This window comes from Microtus pennsylvanicus, chromosome 16 (assembly GCF_037038515.1).
Source record: "Microtus pennsylvanicus isolate mMicPen1 chromosome 16, mMicPen1.hap1, whole genome shotgun sequence".
Classification (NCBI taxonomy): Eukaryota; Metazoa; Chordata; class Mammalia; order Rodentia; family Cricetidae; genus Microtus; species Microtus pennsylvanicus.
Window position 1 is genome coordinate 29735027 of NC_134594.1, and position 13432 is coordinate 29748458.

The 13432-nt window shown below is 45.5% G+C and overlaps 1 long non-coding RNA gene across 1 annotated transcript; it reads left to right on the forward strand.

Annotated features, from left to right (window-relative positions):
- Positions 1-1087: 1087 nt before the first annotated feature.
- LOC142836608 (uncharacterized) lies at positions 1088-12140 on the forward strand. The gene is made up of 3 exons (XR_012908128.1): positions 1088-1232; positions 5143-5242; positions 12105-12140. It is a non-coding gene; the product is annotated as an uncharacterized LOC142836608 (long non-coding RNA).
- Positions 12141-13432: the final 1292 nt, after the last annotated feature.

Below are 13432 nucleotides of genomic sequence, written 5' to 3' on the forward strand. Positions count from 1 at the left end.
GAATTAAATGCAAAATAGAAACATGCACTTGTTAAAATTGCTTTGGAAAAAAATTCAGGATACTGGCAAATTTGGGTTATTAACAAATAAGAGCAGGTAAAGCTTACAGAATTTCTAAAATATGAAGTGAACTAGATGTTTTCCCTCTGCAATCAGTTTAAAGGCAGGAAAAATTATTTTTTTTTTTTAAAAAATCCAACTCTATTGCTATCACTCAGATTCAACTTTTGTCTTGTTTGTTTGTTTGTTGTTGAGTCAGGGTGTCGCTGTTGTGGTAGTTTGGATATGAATGATCTTCCCAGATTGATAGATTGAATGCTTGATCATCAGAGAATGACATGCTAGGCCACTATTATGGTCTTGTTGGAATAGGTGTAGCTTTGTTGGAGGAAGTGTGTCACCGGGGGTGGGCTTTGAGGTCTCACATGCTCAAGCCAGGCCCAGTGTCTCTCTCTTCCTGCTGCCTGCCAATCCAGATATAGAACTCCCAGCTCCTTCTCCAGCACTGTGTCTGCGCGCAGGAGCCATACTTCCAGCCAGGCTAATAATGAACTAAACCTCTGCATTTAAACCAAACTAAGCCATCCCCAAATAAGTGTTTTCCTTTATTGCAGCAGCTGTGGTCATGGGGCTGTTTCATAGCAACAGAACTCTGACTAGGATGGCTATATAACCCACACTGGCCTTGAACTCCCAGTGATGCTTCTCCCTCTGCCTCCTCAGTGCTGGGATTAGAAGGCGTGTGCCACTATATCTGGTTGCAGCTTGAACATTCAGCGATGTGTTTTTCTTCCTCGATATGAGGAGAACATGATATAAAATATTTTCTTTGATAAGTAATAGATTTTACTTTAACTCTTTCATTTTACTTTATTTTGCTTGCCCTCAGGAAAGCAAATTATAAAGTAGGGCAAATGGAAAACACTAAAAATTCCAAAAATAAAAAAAAAAAGTATTTAATGCAGTTAAGCAACAGCGGAGTAATTGATTGCTCCCTCTGTAATCATTACCTCTGGTTTCAGAAGAACCTGAGGCAAATAAGGTCCCTTTGAATAAGGACCAGAAGGTACCGCATGAAAACACAGAACTCCTTTTTGGAGTTTGAATCAATGTGTGGGATTCAGGACTCAGCAAAATGCCGTGGGGAGAAGGAGGGCTGGACTTGGGGAGAAGTGACAGACGCCAGGGTGCAGGCCGCTGGACCGCAAGAGGAGGATCGTTAACCTGGCTCGGTAAGGAAACAGGAGAGGTGCCAGCCTTCCAGGAATCCCCTGCCAGCTGGGGTTCAGTTACGAGCACTGGTTCTCGTTAGTGATTCCCCAAGCCCAGACAGAAGACTCGGTACAGCACAGTTTCTAGAATTCTGTACCAGACTTGGATTTTTTTTTTTTCACTGAGCTGAGCGAGGACTCCAAGCCTCTCATCTGCCTCTGCCTTGCAGCACCGAGGCCCTGCTCCTTTGCCTTGAAACGGCTCGGCTCGACATTTTTGCTGCATTACCAAGGCCGCTTTAATTTATCACTTTGTTTTAAAGAACTGCACCATCCCCAAAATAGCACAAAATTACTCACTCCGTTGGAGGGTATTGCAGCCTTATATAAGACATGTAATCTTCCACTGAGTGGGCCAGGCTGAGCCCGGGCCTGGCCTTCTGAATTCTAGCAGCCGCCAGTGGAAGCTGCTTGGTTTTTCCAAGCAAACTGTAAGTTTTGTTTTTGTTTCGAAATAGATAGTCCAGGCTGGCCTTGAACTCAATAAGTACCCAAGGGTGACCTACTTCTCATCCTTCTGCCTCTACCTCCCCAGTGCTGGAATTACAGGCTTTTGTGGGCACACTCAGTCCTTTGGTTTCTGTGGGTGTCTTTTGTTTTGTTTTAACCACCAGGGCCACTAAAGAATGTCTGACTGGCCAGAGAGAAGTCCTGTAGCTGAGTTCTGCTTCCCTCCCTTGTCTTTTTCACGCTGCCTGTAATAGTACAGAGAGAGCTGGCTTCCTACGCCTTCTTCCTCCCAGCTTTCCTCGATGTCGTGTTAAGAATCTATAATTTTTTTTTAAATATTGAGTTTTGTATTGAATTGTATTTTCAGGTTTTAAGTATATAAAGAAGTTTGGGATTTCAATGAAGACCAGAAGACAATTTCAAAAGAGAGTTTAGGGTTTGGGTTTTTGTTTTATTGTTTTGTTGGTTTTTGTTTTGAGGAATACAAACCAAGCCTGTTTTCAGAAAGCTGTGCTGGAATTCTCTGTACTGTGATTGTCATCCCCTGCTGCCTTGGCCTTGTGTAGCATCTGCGAGCTTTAGACAGCCTCATGGTGGTCTGCTTAAAAATCATCATAATGGAATATACATGAGGATCAGGCAGGGAGATGCCCGGTCTTATTACATTTCAGTATTCCAGCTTGCTTCCGTGTTTCTCATTACCTCTCCAGCCTCTCTGTGAGAGGAAGAAGTCTTCAGGTCTCCTAAAAAATGCATCCCCACCCCCAAGGTCAAAGGAATCTAGCCCGGGGTCCGTCATTACCGAAGCCTTCCATGTTTTCTGCTTCTGATGACTTTTTAAAAAATTCTATTTTAGAGGAGACCTTTGGGAGATTCGTGCCGTGAAATTCTGCTATGGGGGAAGGTCCAGGAGTTAGTGGCTTTATTAAATGCCCCCAATTATACCACCGAATCTGCCATTCTCAGCCCTGGTCCCTTGGGAGCTCAGCGAGCTCTGGATGCTTTGCTTTATTAATTCTCACATTCCATTTGGTGGGGAGGGGAGCAGACAGCCTCAAATCGGGGCTTCTTAGGCAGCTTTCATTCACAACCCTTTCCTACCTGGGAAAAATTTTAAGCGATCCTGAATAGACCAGGTATCTAAAATAGGTATGCAAATCAAACACACAATGATGATAAACAATAGCTTTATTTTAAAACAATTCATATATGTACACACACACATATATATATAACTTTGCCATTTATTAGAGACGAAAGCAAATTTACATACTAATGAGATGAATGTGCTTGTTTATTTTTACACAAAGAATTTAATCTGAGCTGAACATGTATTTGGTACATCAGGACCCAGCACATCTCCAGCACTTTCCAGAACTGATTAATATTTTAATTTCTTTATCATTAATTCAAAGAATGCCACTACACATAAATATATAGTACAACTTTACAGAAGTGTGCTTTGGGCCATTTCTATTTCAGAAATTCTTGGAAATTCTCTCCTTATCCCAAGCCAAAATTCATTTAGCAATCTTTTAGATGAAATTCAAGTCAGCAACACAAACAACAATTTTAAAAACCAAGCATTCTAACAAAATATAATTCAAAGATGTACTAATTTGATATGCAATCCAAAGATGGACTAATTTGATATGCAATCCAAAGATGGACTAATTTGATATTTAAATGCTGAGAAAGGATGGCAGAAAACATTAGAAGCCTTTGTTTCCTGTAATTAAACCATTGTTTCCACAGGAGCAGACAACTTTGTATCTATAATAAAAAGACCGTAATTCATAGCACACAATGGCCTCAAATCCCAGCTGAGATATTCCAGGCAGGATTGGCTGGCATTGCATGCTGTGACAGCATGCACGGGGCAATGTGTGAATGCCGTGTGTTCCCAGCCAGCCAAAGCAGCCACAGTGAACCAAAGCTGCAGGGAAGGCTCACAAACACCATGGGCGCTCAGTGCGGCGGAAACACTTGGTTTTGTTACGTGTTTGGTTCTCAATTTACTCTTGGTCCTTGGACATCCAGAAAAGAAAAAAAAAGTTAGTCATGTCTTGTGATTCCTATATTCAAATGTACAATGCCGTAGGGATCGCACCCATGGGAGCCAGAGTTTAAAGAGCTGGGTCTAAACGATGCTCCCGCAAGGCTGCGGTGTTGCCACGTTGACCCCCAGGTTCTCATTCAGGGATCTTCCGATTAAATAGAAAGGTGGAGTTTTTGCAAGGCTAGAGGGAACCTGGTCAGGGTTTGGAGGCTCTGGTCGCTAGACAGTGGGCCAAGTAATCTACCGAGGGAAGGAGGAAGGGGTGTTGGAACCAGCGAGAGATTTGGGAGCCCGCAGATGAGCATTTGGCCCAGTGCACACCTTGCTCTGAAGCGCGTTCCCTTACCTTCTGCTGACTAATCTCTCTGGCAGCCCTCGCTTTAAAGACCTAATCTGCCTATCACTCTTGGCTCTGCTCCCTGAAGCTGCTGAGAAGAATCTGGGTCAGTGGGAGTTTAGAGTTGTCGGGAGTGGTCAGACCAGGAAGTGAGCAATGGTGACTCCACGGCTTGGCTTGTGACCGCGGATAGGCTAATACTCTTCACAGAAGTCGTAAAGGCAGAGCTGTCCACAGGCAAAGAACAAACAAGCCTAAACCATTTCTTTCTTCCCTTCTGACACCCATAATCCTTCTGAGAAGTGGATCCTTCACACACACACACACACACACACACACACACACACACACACACACGGAGGCACATGCTAATTGGGGGAACTGCTCCCAGGCCCTAATGAGGCCCCCAACTCCTTTTGTTCACTCTACTTCAGAAAAAAAAATTTACTGAACCATTCAAGGCTTTTGCACATCTCCTAGGGGTATGGGTCCTGGAAAGCAGCAAAGACTAAACTACTATTTTGCATGGGAAATTCAGAAGTCAGGTAGGGGAGACCTGCAGATCTCACTGAAGATCTCTCCTCTCCAGATAACGGCTGTCTGCACTCAAAGGTTGGAGGAGTGAGAAGTCCTGGGTTTCTGGAGCTCTCACCAGAGATGGAGGTTGAAATACTTCCTCCATGGTTGTCCGCGTGTGTCACTGTAGGAGGAGGTGAGGACGAACCCTCTGGATCCATCCCTCCTCCTCCTGCTTCCTCACGGTCGGAGCCACTGTCCAGACAGTAGCCTTAGAAGCCAGAGAGGGAATCTGTGGCCTATACCCTGTCCCTCCAAAGTCTCGCCAGGGTTGGGTTTGGAAGCAGCAGTGTGGCGGGTGGGTAACACTAGCAAGCACTCTTCTTTTGAGAAAAGGTAGCCACCTTCCCCCCGGCCACCCTTCGCCAGCACCACCCAGCTGACCTCCAAGATCACCCAGCTCCTAGATTGCAAAACCCAGCCTCAACTGACTGCTGCAAATTCTCCAGATTCTTCCGTGATTGTTGCCTCTCCTCTGGCAGGACTGCAATGGGAAGAAAAGTAGAGCCAAACTAGCTGGATCAGAGCCAGCTGGCTGAGGGGGTTCAGGTAAGGTTCAAGGGAAAACCCAGAAAACAACCAGGCTGCTACCAGGACCAGAGCAGTCCCCACAAATGTGACAACAAGGAGGGACTGGCCACTGACGGCGTCATGTGTTGCTTTAATCTTTCTTGAAATGCTCTTAGTCTGTGACAGCTTGTCCTAGGCTCTGATGTTTTCCCGGAGAGTCATAATCTAAGGCTATTGGCTTCAACACAGACAGAGGGAATGAGATCGAAGGCACACTAAGGGAACGCGGGAGGGCAATCCGTTCAGGCTTCATGGTGTGTCCCTAGACCCAATGCACGTAGACCATGATGGCAGGTATTGAGGATCCACAGTGAGTCCCTTCTGGTCCCTGCAAGGGCAGGTGTAGAGAGAGACAACCAACTCATTATTGGATGTAGAAGGTGCCATAGAACTGTGGAGGAGGAGTCCTTGACCTACCATAGTGATGGGATGGGGAACTTGGGGAGATAAAAAGTGAGGTCCCAGCAGAGAGGTAGAGGAAGAGCATTCCCAACAGAGGGAGGTCGTGTGTGTGTGTGTGTGTGTGTGTGTGTGTGTGTGTGTGTGTGTGTGTTGAACAGGAAGATGAGAAGACAGTGGCATGAAGAAAAGAGATGCATCCACTAACTAAGAGGGAGAGTATATTTAGGGATGGCTTTAACAGCTTAAAAATACAGAATATTGTCAGAGTACTGTTTCTAATAGCAACAACATAAACAGAAAACTCAGCCTCCAAACAACATGAATATCCATCTATAGGCAAATGGTTGAATAGGGAGCATCTGTGTATATTAAGGGATAGTTTATAATCCTTAAAAAGGAAGGAAATACCAGTACTTAGAAGGCTGAGGCAGGAGGATGACCACGAGTTCCAGGCCAGCCTGAGCTTTAGAGGGAGACTGTATCTCAAAGGTCAAAATGAAGCAGAAAAAAGAAAGCTGGCAAGTTATATGTGCCCCTACCTATATAAAGAAATTTGAACACTTTACTGAATACCAAGGAAAGGTCTTTTTTTTTTATTTTTTATTTAAGGCAGTAACTTGTGTAGCCCAGGCTGATCTCAAACTCTCAGCCCTCTGACTCAGCCTCCCTGTTGGGTAAGTATGTGGCATCGTTTCTTGCCCACAGGGCTTTCTCGCTAATTTTACTTCTGTACTGATTAAATCTTCACTCGAGCAAATGTTATTTGGTCAATTGTTTAAGTGCAAGGGGAAAGTAACTGGAAAGAAAGTAACCCGGAGAGCAGTTTGTGTGTGTGTGTGTGTGTGTGTGTGTGTGTGTGTGTGTGTGTGTGTGGCTCGTGCCTATAATCCAGCACAAGTCAGAGGCAAGAGCTGCGTGTTTAAGGCTAACCGGCATATATGTCTAGTTCTAGTCCAGCCAGAGCTTCATAATGAGAGCCCTGTCTCCAGCAAAAACCAAACAAGACGTCTCTGCCGTTGCTTTTCCGTCTGTCTCCCTCACTTGGGGTGAAGGTACAGGGTTATCGCTGTCTGTAATCTTGCCTTTGAAGTACCTCAGCCTCCTGGAAGAGCAGAAAGTCCCAGGACAGATGCCTCCCAGATGAGGGCAATTGTGCAAGGCGGGGAGACTGCACCCTGGACGGAGATAAGCACTTCCTGGGCAGCCCGGTCCCCACTGTGTGACCTGCCGCTGTCCCTCCTTACAAAGCAGCATTTGCTTCTATTCTGAGAGCCAGTGGAGACCCAGAAAGACTCCGTCTCCTCTGTGAACATGAATACCTCTGTAGCCATCCTGGCAGGAGAAACATCTGATGAAGAGAAACACTTGTACCCTTCCCTCTCTCTGTCAAACTCTTGAAATAATGGCCCCCAAGGAACTGGAATTTCCGCAGAAATCTCATACTAGGAGAAAAGAAAAGCTGAAGCCTGAGCAGCCAGAGAAGCAGCTCCCTGAAGGATTATTTCACACAAACCTGACGATTAGATCATTTTGTAAGAACAGAGACAACGCCGCAGCCGGGTCGGTGACGGCTGAGATACAGCCATGAGCAGGATGGCTTGCTCGCGTACACTTCTTAACCCGTGAACGTAAACCTCAGAACAGATGCCTAGAGATAGACTCGGGGGTGAGGTCATTAGAACTCCTCGTGGCTGCTTTAAATAAACCTCTCCCTGCTTTTCATTCTTTCTTGTCCCTTGATGCCGTGGGGATGGATGTGTGGTCAAGACCAGCTTGCTGGGTCTGCCAGAACCCAGGCTCAGACCTAAAAGCTGTAGTGACACACCCACTCTTCCCACACCAACAGGACGAAACAAGCAGAAATAAGAAGCAGAAACAAAACAAACAAAGCAAACCTGTGGTTGCCGATGTTCAGTTATTAAACCAAAGCAGGAGCACTTGGCAAATCACAGCCAATAAAGTAGCATGTGAATGTATGGTTATTCAATAAATTCTGACATTTGGGGAGGACACAAATGTGTCTGTTTCTAGTCACCCTCATGCCCAAATTTGCCTAAATTCGAGCTTTGCCATGGGATGTGCTTTAGAGGGCCCACAGCTGGTCGCATAGGGGTAGGGGCACCCGTCATTATTTTCACTAGCCACGGTGTGGCATTTAGCAGCTTTTTTCTTCTCAATACTGAATTTGCACCTATGCCCTCACGAATGGGAGGCAAGTGTTTTATTGCTGAGCTTGGTCCTCAGCCCTCTTCCAGTTTATTTTGAGATAAGGTCTCACTGTGTTGACCTGGGGGCCTTGAGTCTCCTGCCTGGGATTCCTGGCCCATCATCAAGCCTGGCTCAGCTAATTCCTGTTCCGGATGTGGCTCAAAGAACAGGGTATTGTCAGCGACTATGACTTACTCACCGGCAGAGTCATGCAAAGTTAGCCTAATATTGCAGTTGTCTCGGAGACCTTAAAATATCTGCTTCTGCCATTATTGTAGAATTACACACCACAATTAATAAACGGGACCTCATGAAATCAAGAGGCTTCTGTAAGGCAAAGACCACTATTATTAGGACAAAGCTCCAGCCTACAGCATGGGGAAGGATTTTTTTTACCAACAACATATCTGACAGAGGAATAATATCTAAAATATATAAAGAACTCAAAAACCTAGGTATCAAGAAGGCAAATAACTCAATTAAAAAATGGGGCACAGATATAAGCAGAGAATTATCAAAAGAGGAAACTCAGATGGCTAAGAAACACCTACAGAAATGTTCAACCTCCTTAGTCAACAGGGAAATGCAAAGCTACCTTTAGATTTCATCTTACACCTTTCAGAATGAACAAGATAAACGGAACAAGTGACAGCTCGGAGTGTGTTGTAATATGTGTGGCGGGCTGCGTCCCGCCACCCGGCCACCCACATGGCTAGCTTAAGCCCTGAAATAATTACACAGACACTGTATTCTTTTTTTTTTTTTTTGGATTTTTCGAGACAGGGTTTCTCTGTAGCTTTTGGTTCCTGTCCTGGAACTAGCTCTTGTAGACCAGGCTGGCCTCGAACTCACAGAGATCCGCCTGTCTCTGCCTCCCGAGTGCTGGGATTAAAGGCGTGTGCCACCACCGCCCGGCAACTGTATTCTTTTAAACACTGCTTGGCCCATTAGTTTTAACTTCTTATTGGCTAGCTCTTACATATTAATCTAACCCATTTCTAATATTCTGTGTATAGCCCACAAGGTGGCTTACCAGGGAGGATCTTAACCTGCATCTGTGCTGGGTGGGAGAATCATGGCAACTGCTTGACCCGGCTTCTTTCTCCCAGCATTCTGTCTGTCTACTCCGCCTACCTAATTTTCTGTCCTATCAGGCCAAGCAATTTTCTTTATTAGTTAACTAATGAAAGCAGCAGATAAGATACAAGACCCACCTCCATCAGGACTGACAAGTATGTGGAGCAAGGGGAGCGCTCACCCATTGCTGGCGGGAATGCAAACATACTATGGAAACCAGTGTGGCAGTTTCTAAGGAAGGTGGTACTTTTTCTACCTCAAAATCCAGGTATACCATTCTTGGGCGTATACCCAAAGTTTGTTCATCCTACCACAGAGACACTTGCTCACCCATGCTCACCCATGCTCACCCAAGCTCACTGCTGTTCTGTTCCTAATAGCCAGAACTGGAAACAGACTAGCTGTCCCTCAACAGACCAATGAGTAAAGAAAATGCGGCACATTTATGCAATAGAGTATTACTTGGCCAGTAAAGATAATAAACTCAAGAAATTCACAGATAAATGGATGGAACTAGAAAAAAACATCCTGGGTGAGATAACACGGATCCCAAAAGACAAATATGGTATGTATTCGCCTCTATGTGGGCATTGGCTGTGAAGATCAATTCCTGGTGTAGCGTCCAGAAAGTTGATGAGGTGGAAGGCAGCTTTTGGCTGTGCGGGTGGCTTTGCCATACCCAATGGCACCCTTTGAGGTGGAAGGTCTTCTGTAACCATGCATCTTCTTGGAGGAGTTATAGGATGCTGCAGGAGCTAGCATGTCTCTGCATTAGGAGCTCTTTTGTTGAATGCCATACTCTCAGATCTGCAAAGGCACTTGAGGATTGGGTACCATCACCAGTTAGTTATATTAAACTAGATATATAAGATAACTTTACACATGTATTTTACCCAGTTAGTTACAGCTTACCAATGGTAGCAAATGTAAGAAGGTTAAAAGGAATATTTGAATAAGTCAAAGAATGCTAGCCCACGTAGGTCCTCTTACCCAAGATGGCGATGAGGTCAAAATGGGGCTTACCCACGTGTTTGTATTTTTCCCAGAGCTGTTGTAATCTAGAGTGATAAGTTTTACAGATCTTAAAACATGAGACACGGCAAGCATACTGTGGAAACAAGCACACATACTCACATAGACATAAAACAAGCACACTGTGGCCACATTATTTTAACAGACAACAAACAAAATTATTTTGGAACCTGTGTCAGTTGGCCAACTTAAAAGTCCTAATGTAGATAGGCAGCAGAAGCCAGGGAGGCACACAGGTGGTCCCATTAAGGACCAGATTAGCAGGCGCTGTAAGAGGGAACAGAAACAAAGAACGGGAGAACTATACAGTTTTAGAGCGGAAGGACAGGGGCAAAATGGGTCCATTGTAGAGAACAAACAGGGAGAGATGAACAGTAAACAGCTAAAGAAGCAGGGAGGGGAGCTGGGAAGGGGGAGCACGAGCAGAAACCATGGGCTTTGGGGCCTTGTTTGTTTTATGTTAGGTGTTAGACAGCCCCAATTTAAAAGGATTTCCGTAAAAGGCAGCCCAAGGGCGTTTGGAAAACTGGCTTTGAATGGGCAGATTTTAAAATGGGCAAGAGCCCATTTTATAAGTCTATGCCAAATCTTGGGACTCAATGCCTATCATAATGTGTCCATCGTGATAAGACTCTTGAGTCAAAAACAGAGGGGCCTGAGAAATGCATGGGCAGACGTCTCTACCCACACAATCCCACCTCAGCGAAGACTGCCTTGCTGCTTGTGGGGTCCAGTGCCTGGCACAGATGGAGGGTGACTTCCACAGACACCCCAACAAACAACAAACATAAAAGGGTCCTGGACCCTAGCGGCTTGTACTTGAAAAAGGGGAACTCACCGAGATGAAGCCGATCTTAGCCTGGTGGAGAACATGGGCAAGAAAGGCATTTTCCAACACGTAGCCCTGGGCCAGTGGGAAAAACAGCCTCCTCCCCCGTGGGACCTCCAAATGTTAAGTATTTTTTTCTTGGCCAACAAACATCTCCGCCTACGCAATAATCCAAATCAAACCAGATCAGACCAAATTAGAAAAGAGCCCAGGTTTAATGAATGGAAGCACTCCCCGGTGTCCCCCCAGGAAAACATGGAGGGTGGGAAAGGAAAACCAAAAAGACCACAAAAAACTGGAAGACCATGTGTTCATTCTCTGGGGACAGTTTAAATAGCCTATGGGTGCAGTCTTGACCCTCCCTGAGGAGGGGTCACCTTTTGGCGGTCTTCTTGATCCTCCCTGGGGAGGGTTCGCCATTTGAGGGCTTTCTCGGAGGTGGAGTTTGAACTGAGGCAACTCCTGGGGGGCGGGGGACAGCTTTTAAATGGAATTTTCCACCCAACATTTTAAGATGGATGCTAGGGTGGTAGGGTGAAGTCCCCCAATTAAACAGGAAGGAATACAGGGAAAGACCGCTAAAATTAAGGCCAAATGGGCTATTATGGAAACCCAATACAAGAGAAGTTTCCTAACATATATATATATATATATATATATATATATATATATATATATATATATATATATATATATATATGAAAGCAATCTAAATAAAATTGCCAAATAAATGGGGAAAACAGCCACAACAAGGCAGTTATTGACACCAAATGAAGCTTCTGATACTAGTATCAGATGACTTCTAGTTGAGTTGTTAACTAAAGGGGTCCATGGCAACCTCAAAACAACACAGGCTGTTGCCAAGACTATAGGTTGCTCTCCACAAACTGACAGCAAGGTCCCATTGCTCAACACAACACCTTACACAACTCATTACACATGGAGGAGTCGAGCTGAGGCCTACATAGCGCCTTCACCCCTTTGCTGTAGCATCTTTGGTACAGGAAGGTACTCTGCGTGTTACCAAGGGAGAAACTAACCTAGTTACAAACCTTTTGATCGACAACGGTGTCCTGCCTACAAGATATGCTAGGGCAATGGTGGCACAAAGTTTGCGGGAGTAACCAACCAATATCTGATTTGACTGAAGGCCACTCCATGAGATGGAACCCTTACCTGATACTGCTTCGGTGACCAAGAACATGACACTAGATAGCCCAGGGACCTGGGCTAAAACCAAATAATAAACGTAGCAATAAAGTGGCTCCTAATGATATTTTGCTATACTCACAGGTCACTGCCTGCTCCTCCATCATCAGGGACACTTCCTCCTGAAGCAGATGGGAACGGATATAGAGACACCTACAGCAAGATGTGCAGAGAGCAAGACACCTTGGAACACTCAGCCCTAAGTAAAATGTCTCCATCTGGTCCCTCCCCTCAGGACTCAAGGAACCCGATAGAGGAGTAGGCAAAAAGATAATGTAAGAGTCAGAGTGGACAGAGGACACCAAAGGAGCAAGGCCCTCGAAATCAACAGGATAGATGCATACTCGAACTCATGGAGACCATGGCTGCATGCACAGGACCTGCACAGCGTTGCAGCAGATGGGGTCTTAGAGTCAAAAGGAAAGGGGGAAGCATGCTCCCGTCCTTAACCCAGAAGCCATCTCCAATTGAGAACCACTTGCAAAGGAAAACTTAGTTTCCTCCAAGGGAGTCTCGCTGGATTATGTATACTGTTCTTGCCTGTATGTATGCTTGCAGGCCAGAAAAGGGCACCAGATCTCATTACAGATGGTTGTGAGCCACCATGTGGTGGCCGGGAATTGAACTCAGGACCTTGGGAAGAGTGTACAGTGCACCTAACCTTTGAGCTATCTCTCCAGCCCTATCTTATTTAATTTAATTTTATTATTATCCCATAGAAGCCTTTTGTTTTCTTTGTTTCTTTCTTTTTTCTTTATTCCTTCCTCCCTCCCTCCCTTCCTCCCTCCCTCCCTCCCTCCCTCCCTTCCTTCCTTCCTTCCTTCCTTTCTTTTTTTTTGGTTTTCCAAGACAGGGTTTCTCTGTGTGACAGCCCAGGTTGTCCTTGAACACAGTTTGTAAACTCACGAACACCTGCCTATCTCTGCCTCCTGAGCGCTCGGATGAAAAGCTACCACCACCTGGATGCTCATTTGTTTTCTAATGATAGGCAGAAAAGGAGTGGATCAGAATGGGAGGGGAAGTGAAGAGTGTTAGCCCTCAAACCTAGGACAGACTAACTGAAGTGCCTATTAACACAGCAAACCTGATGCTGGCCACAAGGTTCTTCCAGCACCCCTTAGTCCCAACCTGTTACAGGGTCTCCCTGCCTGCTGGCATACCCCACCCCTACCCTGAACTCTCCAGCCTTGGTTCTCTCTCTCTCTCTCTCTCTTTCTCTCTCTCTCTCTCTAAGACAAAGTTTCTCTGTAGTTTTGGATCCTTTCCTACAACTCGCTCTTATAGACCAGGCAGGCCTTGAACTCACAGAGATCCACCTGCCTCTGCCTCCGAGTGCTGGAATGAAAGGCGTGCATCGCCATCTCCTGGCAGCAGCTCCTGTCTTGCTCTGCCTCCCCTCTCTCCTCACACAG